This window comes from Ictidomys tridecemlineatus, chromosome 5 (genome assembly GCF_052094955.1).
Source record: "Ictidomys tridecemlineatus isolate mIctTri1 chromosome 5, mIctTri1.hap1, whole genome shotgun sequence".
Classification (NCBI taxonomy): domain Eukaryota; kingdom Metazoa; phylum Chordata; class Mammalia; order Rodentia; family Sciuridae; genus Ictidomys; species Ictidomys tridecemlineatus.
The window spans coordinates 141631155-141652279 of record NC_135481.1 but is presented as its reverse complement, the minus strand read 5'-3'; the positions used below and the strand labels follow the sequence as shown (position 1 = coordinate 141652279).

At 45.5% G+C, this 21125-nt stretch overlaps 1 long non-coding RNA gene across 1 annotated transcript; it reads left to right on the top strand.

Moving 5' to 3' along the window:
- Positions 1-8876: 8876 nt before the first annotated feature.
- LOC144378018 (uncharacterized) lies at positions 8877-13366 on the top strand. Its single transcript, XR_013439448.1, has 3 exons — positions 8877-10031; positions 11537-11603; positions 11901-13366. It is a non-coding gene; the product is annotated as an uncharacterized LOC144378018 (long non-coding RNA).
- The last annotated feature ends 7759 nt before the right edge of the window (positions 13367-21125 follow it).

Genomic DNA, 21125 nt, shown 5'->3' with positions numbered 1-21125 from the left:
ACATGGGTGGAACCAGGGAGGATCAGAAGGAGGCTCAGGAGAAGAGGTCAAGAGGTGGGATGTGTTCTGAGCCCAGTGTTAGACGCCCTCTCTGGGACAGGGCTGGCTGGTGGCTAAGAGAGCCTTAGAGCTCTTTGCAAAGAAGAGTGTGGGCAGAGTGTGAGGAGTTTGAATGGTCCTAGTTTGGATTCCCTCTTTGTCCCTTAGCAAGAAACAGCTTCCAGCTTGGATGCAGCAGATTTCATAGAGAACCTGCAGCTGGATCCAGGTTCATCCCAGAAAAGTGGACAGTGAGGGCAGCCTGGAGCTTGGGGAGGGGATCAGGTTTGTCTCTGCCCCAGGGGTCAGACAACAGTACTCCATCTCTTTTGGGGGTGGCTTCCATACTTCCTTCTTTTTTTCTTTTTTTAAGTTTCTGGTGAGGCACTTACAGGGTGGCTCTTTCTTTGCAGAAATAATTTAAGGCCTAGGATGATATTTTATCTCCCTCCTGAGAAAACATTTCTCTGCTTCTGATGGGATCCCGGCAGGCTGGAACCACCATAATCCAAGTTCACAGCTTGAGGTTCTCCGGATCGACCGGATGGCACGAAGCTGAGCTGCAAGTCTGTAGAGGGTCGGCTGAGTTCTGGTGCCCCTTTATTCTGAGAGTGTAAGCCTTCAGGGTGGGAGGATACAGGACTGTGAGCCCATCAGAAGCACAGTTCAGTTTCTAAGCAGAGTCACCTGGAGCGGCCACTGCCCTCAAGGCAAAAGCAGCTTTGAGAGCTGAGTTTACCGTTTTGGGTTCTCTTCTCTAGGACTGTCTCTGCCCAGTAGTTCCTCACTATCTTGCAATCTCTTTGATGCCTTTAAAAATATTCTTCGTCTTCTTTTTAAATGTCCCATGCCTCTGTCTCCTGGTTGGCCCCAGTGGATGGTTTCAATGGCCTGGTGGGCTGTTTCCAGAAGCAGAAGCCTCAGCAACTTCTCTGGGCCCTTCCTTGGCTGTGGGGCTTTTCGCCATCTCCAGGGATGTGCAGGCTGAGAGAGTGGAGCAGCAGAGCTTGGAGGGGAAAGGCAGATGAGAGGCTCACAGCCCTGGAATGAGACTGGAGGAGGCTGGTGCATAAGGTCACCCAAGAGAGCCTCCAGACTTGGCATTGTCACTCACCTGCTGCTGAGTCAAAGGGGCCTTGGGGCAAGGGGACAGCCCCAAAAGGAGAGAGGGAGAGTTCTGAGTGCTCCAGGGACCTGTAGAGCCCAGTGGGTCAGAGAGGAGGGGTCCAATTCTGGTAGGTATGCCTGCAGACTATTCTGATGGCCCCGGGGATGGAGGTCTTTCTCTTTTTTGGAACGATTTCCTTGGACTTTTATCAGTTTGGGATGTGAAGGAAAACCAGGATTCTGAGCTTGTGAAGGCTGGATGGAGGCATCGTGCCTCCACTGGTCCTCCCGTGGCCTCCAGGGAAAAGCATGCCCTTTGGAAAGGAGACAGTTGTTCTGTTGGGGCTGTGCCTCCAGCAGCTCTACTAGCATGGGTTCTCTGCAACTCCATCATTCCACAGGTCAACTTTCAGTTTATAAGTAACTGCTCTACCTACTCCTTTATTCATTCATTTTACAAATATTTACTGAGCACCTACTATGTGCCAAGTCCTATGTTGGGCACTGGAGACATACTAGCCTGCAAAACAGACCAAAGGAGGCAGGGTGGGTAGAAAACCCTGCCCTGTAGATTTCTAGTTCTCAAGGCCTTCTTTCCTGCATTAGGATATGTTTAGGAATCTTTTACTGTCCTAAGTCACCAGGGTGGGATTTCTTTCTCTTTGTGCCAAAGACCCCCTTATCCCCGTCTCTTGGTTTACTTGTTCTTAAACAAAGACTTCTTGTCAATAGTCCAGGGAATATAGAACCTCTTTAGCTTTTATCACTAGTCTCCTGAGATTGAGCAGATCCGTCTGCCAAGTTTCTGCCTGCAGGGGAGGGCAGGTTGCATAGTACTCCAGAGCTCAGTGTCAGACACCACAAAACTTTCACCAAGGGGAGGATGCTGTGCAGAGTCCAGAGGGTGGGCTGCCAGAGGTCAGAGGCAGCCTGGCTTCTGTCTCTAGCAGCCCAGATGTCAGCTAAGAGAATGGCAGCAGAAGTTCATTGAGCTGGGTTGTTAGGAACTGAGACCAGTTAATGGCATTGCTGGGGCTTACATGAGGTGGAAAAAAAGAGTCTATCCAGTCAGGGCATCTTCTGGGGCATTCATTTGCATTTTCTTTCCATTACATAGATAAAGAAATGGGATGTAGAAAGTATTTGCATGATAGCAATTTGGCACTTCTCAAAATATCTAAGTGACTGAGCTTCATTAAGACATGTGTGTCACTGGTGAGGCCACTGTGCAGGACAGCCATGGTCCACTGGATGGGTCCCTCTTGTCCCGGGAGCGGGGCCACCCATTCCTGTGAGGACACAGATCTGCGCAAGGCCAGAACATACCCTTGACTTCTGGAAAAGGGTCTTCTTACTGTCCCCTGGCCTCAGACTTGTCAGTGGCTTGCATTCCTGCTGCCCCTCACCATCTCCCCCAGACAATCCAGTCACACCAGATGTCGCTGGGGCTCTATTGTTGACTCTTCTGCTTCTGCTTCAATGAGGAGTTACTGTTCCTCCCCTGCCCGCCACTCCTTCCTCTTCCCATGCCTTTCCCTCTGTTAGAAGAACTCCCCCCCCCCACTGTTGGGTAGGAGATTCTCTGTACATCCTCTGTCTAAGCTCACAGCTCACTCCTGATGGTGCTTGGCAAAGACAAAGGCCTTTCATTCACCAAGTCAGCCCTCCTGGCAAGATGAGGGAGGTTATGATTAGAACCTTATGGGGTGGCGAAGGAGAAGGCTGTCCGTGGCCCCCTTTCCCCAGCCTAGAATAATACTTCTCCAAGGATGCACGACACCTGTGCCTCACTGCCTGTGAAGCCCACTAGCTTCTGTTCTCTGTTGACCTGGAGACAGCCCTGGTGAAGGTGAGGCTGCGGCGCCAGCCTCTCCCCATCAGAACCGAGTTTCTGGGCAGCAGGGAGGGGCTGCCTCAGGCCTGGTGAAGCTCCTGTGTCCCAGAGTTAGTAGCAGACAGGTGGGCCAGGGCAGTCGTGTGCCTTCACTGAGGCAAGCTGTGGTCTGCTACCCAGGCGGGAAGCTCATGCTTCTCCACGGACTTGCAGCTGGTGAGGGTCCCCGCAGGGTTGGGCGTATTTTGGGATACTTTAATGGGAATTGGAGAGAAGCTACATATCAGGTTTTTGGTGTGCAATATGCCAACATGTGTGCTTTTAGATGCAAGTTCCAGAAATCTCCTGGAGGGCTCACCAGGACATCTTTGGGGCTGACCAGGTGGAAGTCTTTCTTTCCCCGGCCCAGGTGTCCCCGCCCTTAGCATTTCTGCCTTCCTGGATGGTGCATGCTGATAACAGTAGTTTTCTTCCTAAGACACACTTCCCCTTTGAAAGGGGAATTCTAAGTGAAGGAAAGTCATGATTCTTCCTTCCAGGACCTTTTGGTTTTTCTCTCTCACACACCACAATAGCATTATGTCAGGATTATCCAAGGAACTCGGCAGGCGAGAACCTGTTTGGTCACTGTATTCGATTGCTTTTTCAGAGCTCAATACAGTGCGACGACGTTGTTTTTAGAAAGTCACTCGAAACATACACCTGGCTCTCTGCTAACAACACAATGCCAGGGCCAGCATGAGGTGGGGGCGTCCCAAAGCCCTGCTCTGACTGAGCTCAGCAGAATTCTGTTAACGGTTTCAGTCAGAATCAAACAAGGTACATCTGGCACTGAGACATCCCTGAGCCAAGCAGGAAAAAAATAGTAGTAAACTATTGAAACTTATCCCTTTACTATGTGGTACATCGATTAGGGTCAGGCCTGAGTTGTTCTTCAATTTTGTTTACAATTCCTTCTCCATTAGGGAACCTGTGAGCTTCTCTCAGGAAATATTTGCTGAATTGAAGAACAATTCTCAGATACCTCCCTTTGAATGAATTTCCACATCTGCCTTCAATTTCAAATACACCCAGCAGAGATAACACCCAGCGGAGGCTGACATCTCCAAAAGCCTATTAATATGTAACCCTTCATTTTAAATTTCCATCTTTTTTTTTTCCTTTCCCTAGGCAGTACTCCAAATCATAAGTAATTGTTTATCTGGTCACTTAATTGACAAAGAAAACTCGGGTCTTTGAGATTCTGTTAGGCCAAACTGCTATAACAAGTAGATCCAAAAGACAGTGGCTCAAACACAAGAGACGTTTCTTTCTTTCTCACATACCAGTCCAGGGCAGATGTTCTAGATTGCTGGAGTGCAGGCAATGGAGAAAGTGCTGTTTTGTGTAATCCCCCGGGGCCCAGGCTGATGGTGGCATTGCCGAATGCAACAACTGGCTTCCAACATTGCTATCATTATTGTCATCATTGTTTTAGCTTGTGGGACGCTTAAGGAAAACACCCGGGAGTTTTTACGGATACCTGGAAGTGGCATGCACCTCTTCTGCTCCCAGCGGAAAGGAGGTTGTCATATGCCTGTCTCTCACTGGGAGTAGGATAGTAGCTCGGTCAATCATCTACCCAGCCACCTTGGAAATGGGGGTAAATCTGGGAGGGAGTAGAGACTGGCAGAACCTTGGATTTGGAAGTGGTCTGAGGCATCTCCTTAAGTCCAACAACAACCCAGTTCCAGCACTGATCTTCCTGCTTGTGGTGGTACTCCCTGACCCATCAGGTACTCTCTGATCTGGGGCGGGAGGAAGGCGAAGCATCAGTGAATGGGAGGAAAACAGGAAGAGTCTCTTCTTTCAAACACATTTGTTGCCCCTTTGACAAAAAGTGAAATCGAGGAAGAGAAATAAAATAGATCCAAGAAGCAACCTTGTTTGTGGCCTGGGGAGGCTGAGATGATGCCTTCCCCGGACTTTCCTTATTCTCAGACTCACAGAACTGTGCTGTGTCACTGATGATGTCACAGGATACCTGAAAACTGCAATTACTCCTTGAATTGTTGCTGTGACTGAATTTTTTTTTTTTTTTTTTTTTTGTGATTTTGGAGAAAGCCAACATCAACCCATAGAAGGCTTTAGGAAACTTCTCTGAATTCTAATTGCCGACTGCATGAATAGTGTCTTTAGCATGACTAAACAAACTTCCTGATGATGTCCTACCCTCAACCCCTATTGACATTCTCACACAGACACTCTCTCCCTGGCTTAGTGGCATCTGTAATTCTTCTTGGACATGCAAATCCTACCACTGCCCTTTGAGCTCCCATTCCACCTGCCTCTGTCTTCTCGCTCCTTAGACTTCCTATCTTGGCCACTGACGGGCACTTATACATGGCTTGGGTCATAGTGTGCATTTGACAATATTAATCCTGTCTTCCTAGTCACATTGCCTGTTTGGAATCTGTCTGGCCTTTTTTCACTTCCTTAGACTTGAGCATGGCATAGTGAGCACTCTGTAAATGTTTATGGACAAGGGTGGTCCAGTGAGAACTCAGGAGACTCTGAAGTGGCTCGAGCCAGAGATGTAGATAACTGTAGCCTTGGAAAGCAGAGTTTGATAAAATCCCACTCCTGAGCCAGTCTCTGTGGCTGGGAACAGAAGAGAAGACTCAACACGAGGAGAAAACAACAAAAGAAAGCACTCCCAACTCCTCAGCCGCAGCGAACCCAGCCACGGCTGCAGCAATTTCTCCTGTGCAGTACTCTGGGGCCGTGGGGCCTCTGACAAGGCCAGAGCGATGGCCACCAAGTGGATGTCATTTTGCTGGAGACTGATGGTGATCTTGCTGGGAATACTCAGCTCCAGGAACAGGACAACAGCTTCCCAAAATGATGGTTTGTGGGCAGAATAAAAGAGGAAATCAGGGCTTGTGGGAGGGGTGGGTCTCCTGCCTTTTCTGTTTCATTCCCCCTGGGGGGACTTTTAGACAGGCTTCTCACCCTGGGAGAGGGAGGGTGGCTCCGAGGGGGAATCATCTATTTCTTGTGTCCAAAGGGAAAGGACATCATAGGGGCTCATCTCACCCTCTGCCAAGGTGGGATTGGAAGGACTTCTTAAACTCCAATCCTTCAGCAAGAGGGTGACCAGCTCGTCTCTGAAACTTGGGGTCATGTGGGAATGCAGGATTCCTTGAGCCATGGTCCTGTTTCTTCAGCAGGCTGGGGGAAGGGCTGCATGGGAAAGGGACTCCATGAGAACACAGTTCTACTGGACAAATTTTGCTTCAAACCTGGAAACTGCATGGGAAAATCATCTGGCAGATTCCCTCAGAAATCCCGCCCCCCTCCTAGTATCTGTCTTATGGGCATCTTTGTCCACTCAGGAGCTGAGCTTTTGCCTCTCAACCTAAAAAGTGACAGGAAGTATGCAGAGGTGAGTTCTAGAGACACACGGATAAGATCCTGGAACGACATCCATAGGGTGTGCTCTGCTGAGACCATTGGCCTGTGTCTTCTTTATGGTCTAAGGTCCAGCAGCAAATTCTCCAGTGTTGGATCCCTCTTCCCTAACATTCTGCCAGAGTCCCTGGGACACACCACAGGGAATCAGGGCGGGAAGGGGATTCCATAATGAGCATGTGTTCATGATTTCAGATCGTTTTTCTCTAATACCTAAGAAGAGGCTGCCAAGATGTCTGGGAGCCTGAGAGACACCACTTGCACCCTATGTGAGTGCTTTTTAAACTGCCAATTGCTGCCTGATGGCGAGTTGTCCAATAATTTAGTGGGTCTTGATAATAATAGAAGAGAAAATATCAGCATGTACTGCACATCACAGGTTGAGTGCTGGTCTGCAGAACTTGTGTTTCATCTTTGGGTACGCCAATGGGTGGAATGGGTGCCCACCAAAGATATACATTTCTTATGGTGTTCTTTGTTAGAAGCAAAACAAAACATCTGAATGATTCACTAAAGCATCTCAGCTGATCCCCACTAATTCTGGGGTAGGCAGACCGGGGTGAGAGAAAAGGCCGCACCCTAGCTAGATGTGGATAGGCTCCAAGGTGCTTTGGGGCTTGGGAGACCATCATGGGCCTTGTGCTCTGACTACTTCTTGAAGCAGGTCCTGTCAAGAGTATCTGAGTAGGAAGAAAGCCTACTCTTTGGGAATTAATGAAAAAGAGATTGACTTAGTGGTTTTTTTAGTTGTAAAAGTGCCCAGGGTTTGCTTCATCCCTAAAACTCCCATGAATTTCTGAGATGCACAGACTGAAAGGAGACAGCCCCACTACAGGCTGGAAGAAAGAAGAGACTTGGAGAACTTGTCCAGCCTCCCTTCCTCCTTCCCCTCCCCTTTCTCAGGCTTCCTTCCCCACTCAGCCCCCACCACTCCAGAGGGGAGAGAGATTGGAATACACTTGGGTGTGGTGGGAGGTCCCAGAATCTGGGATCCTCTTTTCTTGGTAGGTCAGATCTGCAGTGGCCCAGGAAGATCCCATGGGAGCTAGTGTCTCTGAGGGTAGGGAGAGGAGAGGCCCACCAGAAATGGGTTCTTGGGTCACATGGCCTCATATCATTGATATCCAAGAGTGTCAGGTAGCTTGCTACAGGATACAGAAGTGAAAAACAAGAGCAGACAGAGGTGGATCCTTTGGACAGTTGGGCTCTGCAGGATCCCTGAGAGTCAAACAGAAGCATGAGGGAGGCCCATCAGCACAGTAGGAAAACCCTGGGAGGATTTTATTATTGCTTTCCCAACGGAAACATCTTTAGAAGATCAGTTGTCATAATTTACCCAAACTGCAAGCTAAAATATGGCTAAGAAACATTGTGGGGGAAATTTCTAAAAGTAAATTTCTAAAAGCAAGAGGAAGTGACAGGTTGGGAGGGGTCCTGGCTGCTCTACTCATCCAAGTGAGGGTGTGTGTTTGTACCAGAATGACTTCTCCGAAGGGCTGGCACTCCCGGTGTTCACCTAGATTCTGCGTACCCTCCCCTCTCCCCTTTCAAGATATTTGAGATGTTTCTGCACATCTCAGAATGTAACGACACGTGGGCATCCCAGAGTGTGGGGAGGATTCAGAGTCACATTCTTGGGATGTGTGACTACCTCATAACCTAAGGAATGTTTCCCAAGCATCTCCCTTTAAAATGGGAAAAACCGGTTCAGCAAAAGAAAACAACAAATCCAGAGATATAGCTTCTTTGAGGGAAGCCTGACTTCCCCGGTTCGGAAAGCATAAATGGTGCTGTGGCCATGTTCGGGGGCCTCTCCTTTTGACAGGTGCCCCGGAAAGCACTCGTGACATTAAGATCCAGGGTACTTGTGGCTGGCTAGGGGAGATTGCTTTCTCTGAGTGCACATTTCGAAAATTTAGAGGAAGGCTGGGGAGAAAGCAGTGTTGGTCAACTGTCAGTGCCACAAAACCTTCCATGGTTTCCACTGAACACATAGCTTGGCACTGACCCTTTGTAGTTCTGATTTCAATCTCTCTCTCTAGTATTTCCTATGACTTTTCTCACAAGCCCTCAGACTGTTCAGATTATTCCATGTGTATATCCATTTCCTCCTGGTGGGCATGACCCCACCTGCCATCAGAACAGTAACTTTTCTCCTAACCCAGGCAGGACCCTCTTTCTTCTCCCAGTCCATTACAGTAGTTTCTGACTACACTCCCTCTTTTGCTACATCTTGTTTGGCTTAGATTTGAATCCTGTTTTAAAATAACATCTTCTCCTTATGAAAGAATTTATACTTTTTTTTTTTTGCAGGGAGTATGACAGATAGAGAAAAGTAGAAGAAAAATGAAAATCATTCATAATTCTATCCTTGGAGAGAGGCATCCATACATCTTGATGGAACCCCTGACTATCTTTTTTCTTGTGTATGTATCTACTATATGTGATAGTTTATCAAATGGATTCCATTTGCTGTTGATGATGTTTATGTATTTTTGTTTCTAACTTTATTTTTTTTTCTTTTTTTTTCATTTCCATGCAATTTCCCTTTTCTCTCCCTTTCCCTCCCATCTCATGACTCTGTTAAATGTTAGTCTTTTCTTCCTGCTCTTCCTCCTTGCTCTGTTCATAGTTGCTCTCATTATATCAAAGAAGACATTTGGTATTTGTTTTTTAGGGATTGACTAGCTTCACTAAGCATAATCTGCTCTAGTGCCATCCATTTCCCTGCAAATTCTATGATTTTGTCATTTTTTATTGCTGCATAGTACTCCATTGTGTATAGATGCCACATTGTAACATTGCTGGTGGGACTGCAAATTGGTGCGGCCAATTTGGAAGGCAGTTTGGAGATTCCTGGGAAAGCTGGGAATGGAACCACCACTTGACCCTGCTATTGCCCTTCTTGGACTATTCCCTGAAGACCTTAAAAGAGCATGCTACAGGGATGCTGCCATATCGATGTTCATAGCAGCACAATTCACAATAGCTAGACTGTGGAACCAACCCAGATGCCCTTCAATTGTTTCTAACTTTATCTATTTAGGATTAAAGAACAAGTATTTTCCTAATCGGGGCTCTTCACAGACTTGATATTTACTAGCTGTGCAAATATTCTATTGAATGAGGGAATATGATAATTCAATTATTTATAGTTTCCAAAATGGCAGTTCCCATTTATCTTCCCACTAGCAGTCTAGGAGACAGCCATGTGTCCCAAGTGCCTGTATTACTTCACCATAATGAGATGGAGTTAGGGGAAAATTCTAGCAAGAGGAGGAAGCAGGCAGGCAGGCAGGAGAGCCTTCAGCCCAGTGTTCGTGGAGGCAAGAGAGGGAAGAGGAGTCTCCCACTGCTGCCTGATTCTAAGAAGTTGAGCAGGGGGTTTGGAGTCCCTAAACCAAAATAGATTCCAAGAAGATTTCTAGGGGAGCAGGAATGGGTTGGTTTAAGAACTCTGGTCATGCTGAAACTTTGGCTGGGGGTTTCCAGGGGGCAGGCAACTGGAGTGGTCAGTCAACTTTGCTTCCCAGGGCCAAGTTTGAAAGAAGGAGACCTGAGGACCCCCTATATCCCTAACATGGTCACCCCACTTCACCAGGTAAGCAGTGCATATAATTAAAATTTATAATTAACAATGGCAAAAGTGGTCTCATTTTGCTGGTTTGTGATTTTCTGAATAACCTGAGATCAAACATTTCTCATGAATTTTATTATATACTTGTTATTTCTTCTACATCAGATTATATTCTTTATTGATATGTCAGAGTATTTATTATATTAAACTTGTTAATTATTTGTTCATTTCTGTCAGATTTTTTTTTTTTTTTTTACATGCTGGGATCAAATGAGGGCCTCATGCATATTAGGCAAGTGCTCTAATAGAGCACTCAGCTTCAAGTACTCAGCTGTACAGCACCCCAACCAAGCTCTCAGCCCTCACGGCTGAATAATTTTAACCACTATAATTTTCACTTTATGTCTTCTATGTTTTTTAAAAAACTCACTCTTCTGTTATTATCACTTTATTTACTTCATGTTCGGAAAGCTCTCACTCAATAATTTTTTCTTCTGGATATTCACATTTTTTTGGCAGGGGTGGGTAATGGGGATTGAACTCAGGAGCACTCGACCATAGAGCCACATCCCTAGCCCTATTTTATATTTTATTTAGAGACAGGGTCTCACTGAGTTGCTTAGTACCTCACTTTTTGCTGAGGCTGGCTTTGAACTCGCAGTCCTCCTCCCTCAGCCTCCTGAACCTCTGGGATTACAGGCATGCACCACTGCTCCCTTTCAGATGTTTTTGGTTCATCTTTTACATTTTATACCCTGAGATTTTATTTTAGTGTATGGTATGAGGGAGGGATCAAACTTCGATGCCTCCCCCTCCTATAATCGTTTTTTTTTTTTTTTTTTCAATTTTACATTTAGGTAGTACAACAGGTTTTAGGTGATTCTTTTCTCAAATGTTTATTTTCCAGATTTACTTTTTAAACCTATGCAATAGATTTCAGGACTGTCCAGTTCTACTTCATTGACCAGCCCCTAGAATCTTGTTCTAGCCCTATACTATTTAATTACTGTACCAACAATAATATAGATAACTCATGGAGAAAGCACCTCCTTGATACTCTTATTTATTTGGATACCAAGGATTGAACTCAAGGACAATCAACCACTGAGCCACATCCCCAGCCCTATTATGTATTTGATTTAGACTCACTGAGTTGCTTAGAGCCTCACTTTTGCTGCGACTGGCTGTGAACTTGAGATCCTCCTGCCTTAGGCTCCTGAGCTACTGGGATTACAGGTGTGTGCCACCATGCCAGGCACCTCTTTGATACACTCTTTAAATGACTTTTAACTCTTCTCATCCCCTCTTGTTCCAAGTGAGCTTTCATTGAATTCAAAGAAAAAAAGATTACACTGGGATTTAATTTGGATGACATTTTACCTAAACATTTTAAGATTCACAGCATCTAAGTGTCCAATTATTTCAATCCAAGGTTTTATTTATCCACTAACTGTTATCTTTTGTAAATCTCTATAAAAATTGTGTGACTTTAGATCTTGGATATTTATTTTTTTAAAAATATTTTTTAGTTTTAGGTTGACACAATATTTTATATTGTGGTGCTGAAGACTGAACCCAGTGCCTCACGTGTACTAGGTGAGCACTCTACCACTGAGCCACAACCCCAGCCCTGAGATCTTGGATATTTCTTATTAGTGTTGTTTCTAAAAAACTTTCAGTAGTTTTATGAATGCAACATTCTATATTTTCTGCATGTTTGTTGGAATAGGAAAGGTGTTGATCTTGGAGATGTTGATATGTTTATCTTGTATCTGACCAATTCCCTAGTTCCTCATTAATACTTAGAATCTGACAGTTACTTATGGCATCTCAGTGTGTAATCATAGTATAGTCCTCAAGTGTCAATTATTTTGTTTCCTTCTTTCTATTTAGAGTTTGAAAGCAAGTGGACCAATGGTACAGAATAGAGGACATGGAGACAAATCCACATAAATATGGTTATCTCATACTAGACAAAGGTGCCAAAAACATTCATTGGAGAAAAGATAACCTCTTCAATAAATGTGCTGGGAAACTGGAAATCCATATGTAGCAAAATGAAATTAAACCTCTATCTCTCACCCTGCACAAAAATCAACTCAAAGTGGATCAAGGACTTGGGCACTAGAACAGAAACTGTGTGCCTAATAGAAGAAATAGTAGGCCCAAATCTTCACATGTCGGCCTAGGATCTGAGTTCCTGAACAAGACTCCTAAAGCACAAGAAGCAAAATCAAGAATCAATAAGTGGGGTGGAATCAAACTAAAAAGCTTCTTCACAGCAAAGGAAATAATAACGTGAAGTGAGAGCTACAGAATGGGAGAAAATCTTTGCCACCTGCATCTCAGATAGAGCATTAATCTCCAGGGTATATAAAGAACTCCAAAACCTTAACACCCCCCAAAACAAATAACCCACCCAATCAATAAATGGGCAAAGGAAGAAATACAATCCATCAAAAAATATATGAAAAAATGTTCAATATGTCTAGCAATTAGAAAAATGCCAATCAAAACAACATTGAGATTCTATCTCCCTTCAGTCAGAATGGCAATTATCAAGAAGACAAGCAACAATAAATGTTGGTGAGTATGTGGGGAAAAAGGCACACTCAAACATTGCGAGTGGCACTGGAAATTGGTGCAACCACTATGGAAAACAATATGGAGATTCCTCAGAAGACTTGGAAGGAACCACCATTTAATCCAGCTATCCCACTCCTCTGTTTATATCCAAAGGACTTAAAATCAGCATACTACAGTGTGACATAGCCATATCAATGTTTATAGCAGCTCAATTCACAATAGCTAAACTATGGAACCAATATAGGTGCCCTTCAACAGATGAATGGATAAAGAACTGTTGATAAAGAATTTATATATATATATAATAAAATATTATATATATAACTGTGGATAAAGAATATATATATATATATATATATATAATGAAATATTACTCAGCTTTAAAGAAGAGTGAAATTATGGCATTTGCAGGTAAATGGATGGAGCTGGAGAATATCATGCTAAGTAAAATAAACTAATCCCAAAGAACCAAAGGCTGAATGTTTTCTCTGATATGCAGATGCTAATTCACAATAAGGGGATAGGTTACAAAAGAATAAAGGTACTTTGGGTTAGACAGAGGGGAGTGAAGGGAGGGGAAAGGGGTATGATAGGAGTGATAGTATTAAGAATAGGAAATTATTATCCTATGTGCATATATGATTAATGACCTGTGTAACTATACATCATGTACCACCAGAAGAAAGAGAAGCTGTACTCCATTTATGTATGATATGTCAAAGTGCATTCTGCTATCATGTATAAGTAATTAGAATAAATTAGAAAGAATACAAGTGGGTGCGTGGGCCCATTGTCTCAATTTTTTTTTTCAAGTTATGGGGTTGAATTTTGAAATTTCAAATAAATACAAAAATAATTTGCTGCCCTTTAGAGTTATCAAAATGATGAATGGGTTTTATAAAAAACCTGCACAATGCCACTTTGGAGTGCCAAATGAACAGCATGGCCTGCATTTTGGAAGGTTTGTCCACTGTTCTTGGTTGAGTGAACGAGTACACAGCACCTGCTGACCCGAGAGTACCTTCCTTCCAGGGTGCTTTCACAGTCAGCTCGGCTGGAGCAGAACTGAGATCTAGGAGATGACCCCACGGGCTGGAAGAGCAAGGAGTTGAGAGCAGCAAATGCAGCAGGCAGGGCCAATGCTCCCTCCAACAAGCCAACCAATAGGAACCAACCCCAAACAAGCCCTTTGAAACTTTTCAGCTGTCATGGTCATCCTGCCTCTCAGCAGGTGTTCTGGGACACAATTCCTAGGAACAAGGAGGAATTAAAAAAGGTATATATCTAACTTTAAAAATCTTAAATACTTTATTAAAATAATTCCCCTTCAATAGAAAGTGTGGATGCTCTGTGCATAAGTTGATGCATCTTCTGACAGGTTTGGAGACCCTGTGAGCCTCTTTGGGACCCAATCATTCTGTATTGTGCCCCTTAGTCCATCACTGGTAGTCACCATGATGCTTTCTGACTATGAAACAGTGATTACTCTTTTCCTTGGTCCTCTGTCATTTGTTTTATACTCATAATGAACTTGTTAAGTTAAAAATAGGAAGCAAAGGGAATCCTGATGTTAAATTACGTCAATGTGGAACACAGACATGAAAATGCTGCTACAGATTTGCTGCAGGATAATCCTTTCCAGAGCTCTAAGTTACATTCATCTCATCAAAATCCTTAGTTTGAACAACACTTTGAAGTACTCTTACATCAAGAGGTCTCCAGCACCTCAAAAAAGAATGTTCAAAAGGAAAACGAACGTGCATTTCAGGGAGTCTGGATAAAAGCCTTCCTCTGCTGCAGTGGGAATGTAGAACGTGCATAGCCATTCTCTCATTATTTAGCAAAACACTAAAATTATGAAAATATGCCATTTTTTTAGTGCCCAAATTTGCACGATTAAAAAAATCATACTATTAAAGCAGCTTTGATCTATTTTTGAGGCTGACGTGGTTAAATTTTAATCTTCAATATATTTTCATTAAAGGAGAACACTGTACCCCATAAATAGATATGATTATTATGTGTCAATTAAAACAATTTCAATCTGTTTTTAAATTTTTGTTTGAGTCCTTCAAACCAAGCCCAATGTCTCATTTTAAAACATATTTGTTGACTATGCTTTTTCTTCTTCCCTGAATCTTTCTGAAAACAGGTGTATCCAGATGTCCTCTTAATCTATAAACACATTTATGAAAATCATTATAAGATACTCAATTAACTTTTGAGCAAAGTAGTTTCCTGCATTTTCCAAAAATACAAGTTTCCAAAATGTCAAACCCAGTACATTAGAGTTGACATGCTATACAGGTCTATTAATCAAGTGTTGGGGGCAGAATTTGTAATAGTTTTATTGAAAGTAGGGCCATTTGTTTTTAAAATGTTTCTAATTTATGGCAATGAAATAATGTTATACTAGTTAGCCCCCCTATCTGGATTTTACTTTCCATGGTTTTACTTAACTGTAGTCAACTGTGATCCAAAAATACTAAATGGAGAAGTTCCATAAACAGTCAACTCTGAGATTTTAAATTGTGTGCTATTTTGAGTAATATGATGAAATTTTGTCTATCTACTGGTCCATCCTGCCCAGGACCTTAATCATCACTTTGTCCAGTGCATCCACACTTCATACACTACCTTACCATTAGTCACTTAGTAGCTGTCTTGCATATCAAACAGTTATCTCCATTGGGTTTCTAATCATCCTAATAAAATATTTCAAACATTTAAAAAAGTGATAAATGGAGCCAAATTTGGTATAACCTATGATATTGGCCCGAGAGTAGAAATGAGGTTAGTTTTTTCATGTTTATATTAGGACTTTATGAGTATAAAAGAGTCAATGGTTTCTCCATTAAGATTCTGTTTTCAAAACACTCTAGGAGAAAGTATTCTTCTTTCCAATTTCAAATATGGAGGGCCCCATTGCCTATGCTAAGAAAAATTAGAATTTTTGTTTAGATTAGGTTTAGATAATTAACTCATTTGTGAAATATACAGAATAAGTAGAAGACAAAGGGTGACCATAAACCCCAAGCAGACAGAATGGACAGAACATACAGAAGGAATATAAACACAGTAGCCTTGGCTTTTTTTACAATTGAGAAGAAATTAGTATCCTCAGTTAAAATATCCACTTGAGCACCCCCTTAGTTATGTGTAAACAAACACTCATTTCAAAAAATGGATTTAGAATGTTCTAGAACTTCCCACAACCTGTCCTGAATCTCCCAAATGCAAATCTAATTATATGAAGGGTGGGCTTAGTGGCTCAGGAACTAGAGTTTTCTGGGAAAGACTCCAACTCTGAGTTCCCAATAGTCAACCTTCTTAAGTCCTTGGTGTGGGTAAGAGTGGACCAAACTAATACCTTGAGAATGGGCTATTGACTTGGCTCACTATGCCATGTGCAAGGAGGGCAAAAGCTGAGAGCTGGCGGGAAATGAAAGGCTGGGATTCTAGTTCAGAGTGGGGTTGGGGAGAGGCAACCTGTGACCCAGTCACACAAGTGTACTGGGCATGCTTTGGAAATAGCAACTGAGTGGGTGTGTGCCCTCCAGGGTGGAGTACCCATGATAGAATCTGACGCTGTGGAAGAGGGTCCATCTTCCTTTGAAGAAGACAACCAGCGAATGAATCATCACTGTTGGGCAAGTTGGGGGAACTGCCCAGGGTCAGTGCTCAATAGCAACACTGTGTGGGACAGGACCACCGGGTAGAGAGAGCCTGTCAATCAGTTCTTTCCCCAGGACTTTTGAAACAGGCAACGCAGTCCTCCAGGAAGGATCCCCATCCAGAGTGGGGCTATTTGAATCAAATTCCTGGAAGTCAAACTTTGTGTTCCGAGGAATTTCTCAAGAATTTCCACCGGTGAGGGCAGGTTCTACAAAAGCAGGGACTGACACGGTAGCTTTATGTGTCCCAAGAGACGGGTGCGGATTGGGGTTCAGCAGGATGCACCACAGATTCAGCTGAGGGTCATCTGGGGACTGACAGCCCTTCTGACCCACCTCACGGAGTGTCACCTGTTGTAAATCAGCCTATGGGAACGGGATTTCACTCTCTGAAGGGATTTCTGAGCATCCTTTCTACTTAGAGAGGAAGAAATATCAGGACTCTCAAATCAGCAGAGGAAAGTACAGGAGGCATTTTATATGACATTTTACATGTCAGCGAAGTCTCCATTTTTGGAATTGAGTTCGAAATTCTCCAGGCCTTTTCAAAAACAAGTAGTAGAAACAGAAGAGACAGAGGCCCAGACCAGCTGCAGCAGTTGGAGGCCTTTTCACTTTAGATCATTGGGCTGCTTGGAGCGGCAAGGGTTCAAAGGCAATTTCAAAGCCTTCTTTGAGAGGGGACTCGTCCCTGACCCTACGCCCCAGCGGACACACATCCACACTAATTTCAGACAGTAATATTTCTATCTTCCCTGTCCGTTTGACTGAGGCAGGTAGACAAAAAGGAAGGAAGGTGGGAGTCTCCTGGGCCCCAGGTGAGTTAGGACAAGCAGGGGGAACGGTTGTCATGGCTTAAAAATGTCACCAATGTCACCCAAACATACAGGTTTGGCATTTGCTTGGGACAGAACTGGATGAAGAGGGGAAGGGCAAAGAGAACAGGAGCAACCAATATTCCTTAGGTAGGTCCAGGGCTGAGGCCAGCACCAGTGGGTGGACAGTTTCTGCCACTGTGTCTCAGGTGTTCCTCTGTTTTCCCAGTGTGGGGAGCTGCCGGCGGCGGGCGGGGGGGGGGGGGGCGGCGTGGGGGAAGCTGCTCAGATGAGGCTGGAACCAGCAGGCCAGGGGCCAACACCCATCAGGAAACAGCCAGGGCCTCCAGTCCCCAGAATGTGCTTTTGGAATGGAAAGATCGGTATCCGTCAGCCAAATTTTTAAAAGCATCTTCATTATCAAAAAATTCCAAGCACCTCCTAACCAAAGGATAAACAGAGAAAGTGCCAAAAGCACAAAATGCAAACAAGAAGGATGTGGGTGCTATCAAGTTGAATGTGGGATTACTTTCTTTTCCCTGCCAGATTTCATGACAGGTCCAGAAAGCTAGCATCACCTCATGCTAACATGGGAGAAAGACCTGGGCCTGGGTCTGGCTCCCGTCTGTTGCTAAGGACGGCAGCATTTAGATTGCGGCTTCTTTGCCTGTCTCTCCGACAGAGCGGGGAACGAGCATCTGGGGTGGGTTCTGCTATTTGTTCATTTTGCTGCTGGTGCCCTGTACCCACCAGAAGTATTTAATCAGTGCTTTGGGGGATGCAAGCACTCTCCCAGTGTGAGTCCTTCTAGTGCCACCACCTAGTTTCCACTCAGGCGAATGACAATACGATCAGGATATGATGACCAGGACTTCTCCCTGTGTCTTTGACATTTGGGAAGCAGGATCGGTTGAGTTGGGGTGAAGAAGAAAAAGCTAATGGGGTTGCAGTGCTGGAGGGTCACCTATAATCCATTGAGTCCAAAGACCTCATTTTAGACCCAAGGCCACTTGTGGCCTGAAGGGGCATGGGAACTTCATTTTCTTTGTTCCTGGCCTGTCTGAGGTTGGGTCTCGTATGTGTCCACACCCAATGTAGCATGGGCTAGAGATCTATCCCTGTGACCAATGGGTTCCCGGTTATAGTGGCTTCCAGGGCGTGGGCCACTGCCTTGTGGGCCAGCCCCCTAGTGGAGCAAATGTTTTCAGTTGTGAGGTCCTGTGCAAAAGGACCAGTTTTTCTGGGGGAAGGGAATCTCATCTTCGGTGGCCCGAGGGCTGCCATTAAGACCAAAGAACAGAGGAAAAGACACAGGAGGGCTAACTCCAGATGCTTTACCCTCTAATAAAGCTGCTCTGGACCCAGGGGTTGAGCTGGGCACCTCCTCTCAGATAGTCTTCTAAAGCAGTGTGCTCACCTGCACCTGCCCCTGCTCACTGCCACAAAACCTTCTTCCCACAATGGTGGTGCCAGGGACCAGAGCCCGGGGAGAGGAACCTTCGCTGTTCACCACAGTGCTCTCCAGAGGCTGAGGCCATGACCCTGGGGAGCTCCGGCAACATCAAAGAAGAGAGCAAGGACCTCCTCCTGCCACTGAGTGTGAACAGAAGTGACCCATCAGGGGAAATAGCACCAAGAGAAGCCCCAGGATTTCTGGCCCGGCTACACTGGGTTTGTGCATTAAGAGGGACAAAAGTAGATAGATGATCAGACCATGGGGAAATAGGACTGGCCTTGGATCCTAGCCATGATGTGCATCTCTGCAGAGATCCCCATCGCTCTCAGCAAACTTCTGGTCAGGAAAGAAGGCCAGAACCACAAAAGTAGGTGGAGAGGCCAAGGGGACTCCTGCCCACTCCATTGAGCTGAGAGAGAAGGGCCCTCCCGCCTACCGCTTCCCAAGGACGAGTCAATTCAGGGGCCCAGCGGGGCTCCAAGTTGCATGCCAGCTGCTCTCAGTGGCCCGACAAGCCCTGGCAGGCTGAGGCGTGGCCTCTGTCCTCCTCCCAGGCCACCTGGCTGGTGAGGCCATTGATGGGGAATCTGTCACATGAGAGAAATACCAATATCACTAGGGTCAGAGTGACATTCAGGTCCAAGAAGCAGATTTTCTGTGGCCTGAAGAGGAGGGACAGGTGTGTGTGTGGGGTAAACAAACCAGCTGCTGTGTCCCTGGGGCAGGATTTCCACCACAGGACTCCAAGGGCAAGAGAGTCCTGCAAGTGCACTCCATTGACTGTGCTCTTGAACACTGCTGCTCCCTCCTTTGTCCGTCCTCCCAAACTTTAAACCCGGATGTCACTTGGACCCCAACATGACCAATCAACAAATCATGCCAGTGCCCATCCCTTCAGCCCACTGCTTGCACGCAGTCTCCTACCTGGGATCCCAACCTCCAGGCTCAGCCCTTTCATTTTTTTTCCACGGACCCCAGACAAGTCATTCTCCCCTGGTACCACTTAGCATTTGTTACTTCCAGCCTCACCAAGCCTTCGACAGCTTCCCATGATGCACAAATACAAGTCCAAACTCTCTACTTTGGTGTGAAAGACTAGACCCTCCGAGGCCCTCCATCCTCTGAGGCTTTGGACCGCCATCTTCCATTCCCTACCCTGAGGATTCTGCAATTGTCTGAGCACCTTGTACACATTCCCACCTCTCCTCCTACCTATTCTGGAATGTTGCAAGAATTGAATTTTGTTGATTCCAACTTAAATCCCCCTCTTGAGGGGCTGTCTCCCCTGGACTAAGGCCAAGGAGTCCCGTACCTGGCATTCTTTAAGGATCTTACAAACGGGTCTGCCTCCTGCTGCTGCCTTGCATGTAAGCCTGTAATTATGCATCTTTCTCTCCAAAGACACTGTAAATTCCTTGTGGGCACGGGTTGTATTTGATGGTCCTTTGAAGCCTCAGATTTAAATGTAGGGCCTGAAGGTTGCACTTGCTGCTAGGCTTGTGGATTTTAGTCTCCTGTGATACCCCAGGAACAAGCCTAGGGGAGTCATAACATCGATTGGGACAGCTGCACAACTAAGATTAGGTCATCCTTGGAGTGGAGGGGGAACCTGGTCTGAGAGAAGGTGAGCAGGGAGAAGCCAATGGAGGAAAGTGGAGAGTGAAGAAATGACCCTTTTCTTCTGAAAGAGAAGGGGAACTCTGTACCTATCAACAGGGAACACCAGCAGAGACCCAGCCCTAGAGTGTCCTGGACAGGAATTGCTGTCACTGTGCAGAGATTGGTAGCACTAACCCCAGCTTCTAGGACATTCCTCCTGAGGGGCCAAACTACCTGGCTGCAGGTTGGCATGAAAGCTGATTCGGACGAATACAAATACCGTCCATCACAAGCCAACACAAAGAAAATGTCCACCATCCAAAGAGGAACGGAGGAAAGAATGCATGTGTGGCTAGGTGCCTAAGCATCTGGGCATCTTTGGGCTGGGGCAGCAGGGCCCTTTTTCTTTTCTTCTGCTGATCCAGATGCAGTGGGGAGGCAGGGAGATCAAGAAGACTGCAGATATCCTTTGTTAAAACTCTCTGCCAAGCGATTCCCAGAGTTTCACCCTTTTTAAGCTAGAACTTAATGACATCTCAGATGTCCCCAAACCCCAGCCATTTAAAGGTGTGGGTGACAGCCCACCCTCCACTGGATTCTTAGGGTCAGAGATGGTCCCTTCCGTGGAAAGGGTTTTCTGGGTGGAAAAAACGGGTTTGGGATCTGAAAGATGGAGAAGGTGGGCAAAAGCTACTGTCCATGACTCCCTGGCGGTGGTACCAACCAGCCCTTATCCTGGAGACAGGAGCAGGGCCCAACCTTCCCTTCCTCCTTCACACACAGGATTCTCCCTGCCCATTCCTTCCCACCAGAGCTACTGCGGGCACCCTGTGCTCAGCCCCCATTCACCCCACAATCCTGTAAATGACCTGGAAGAGAGAAGAGTTGGGTGGGGAGGACGAGGAATGAGATACAGAGAAGACAGCCGTGGAGGGAGATGTGGCCCAGGCCCAGCCTGCCTTCAAAGAGGCTCTGCTGGGGACAAACC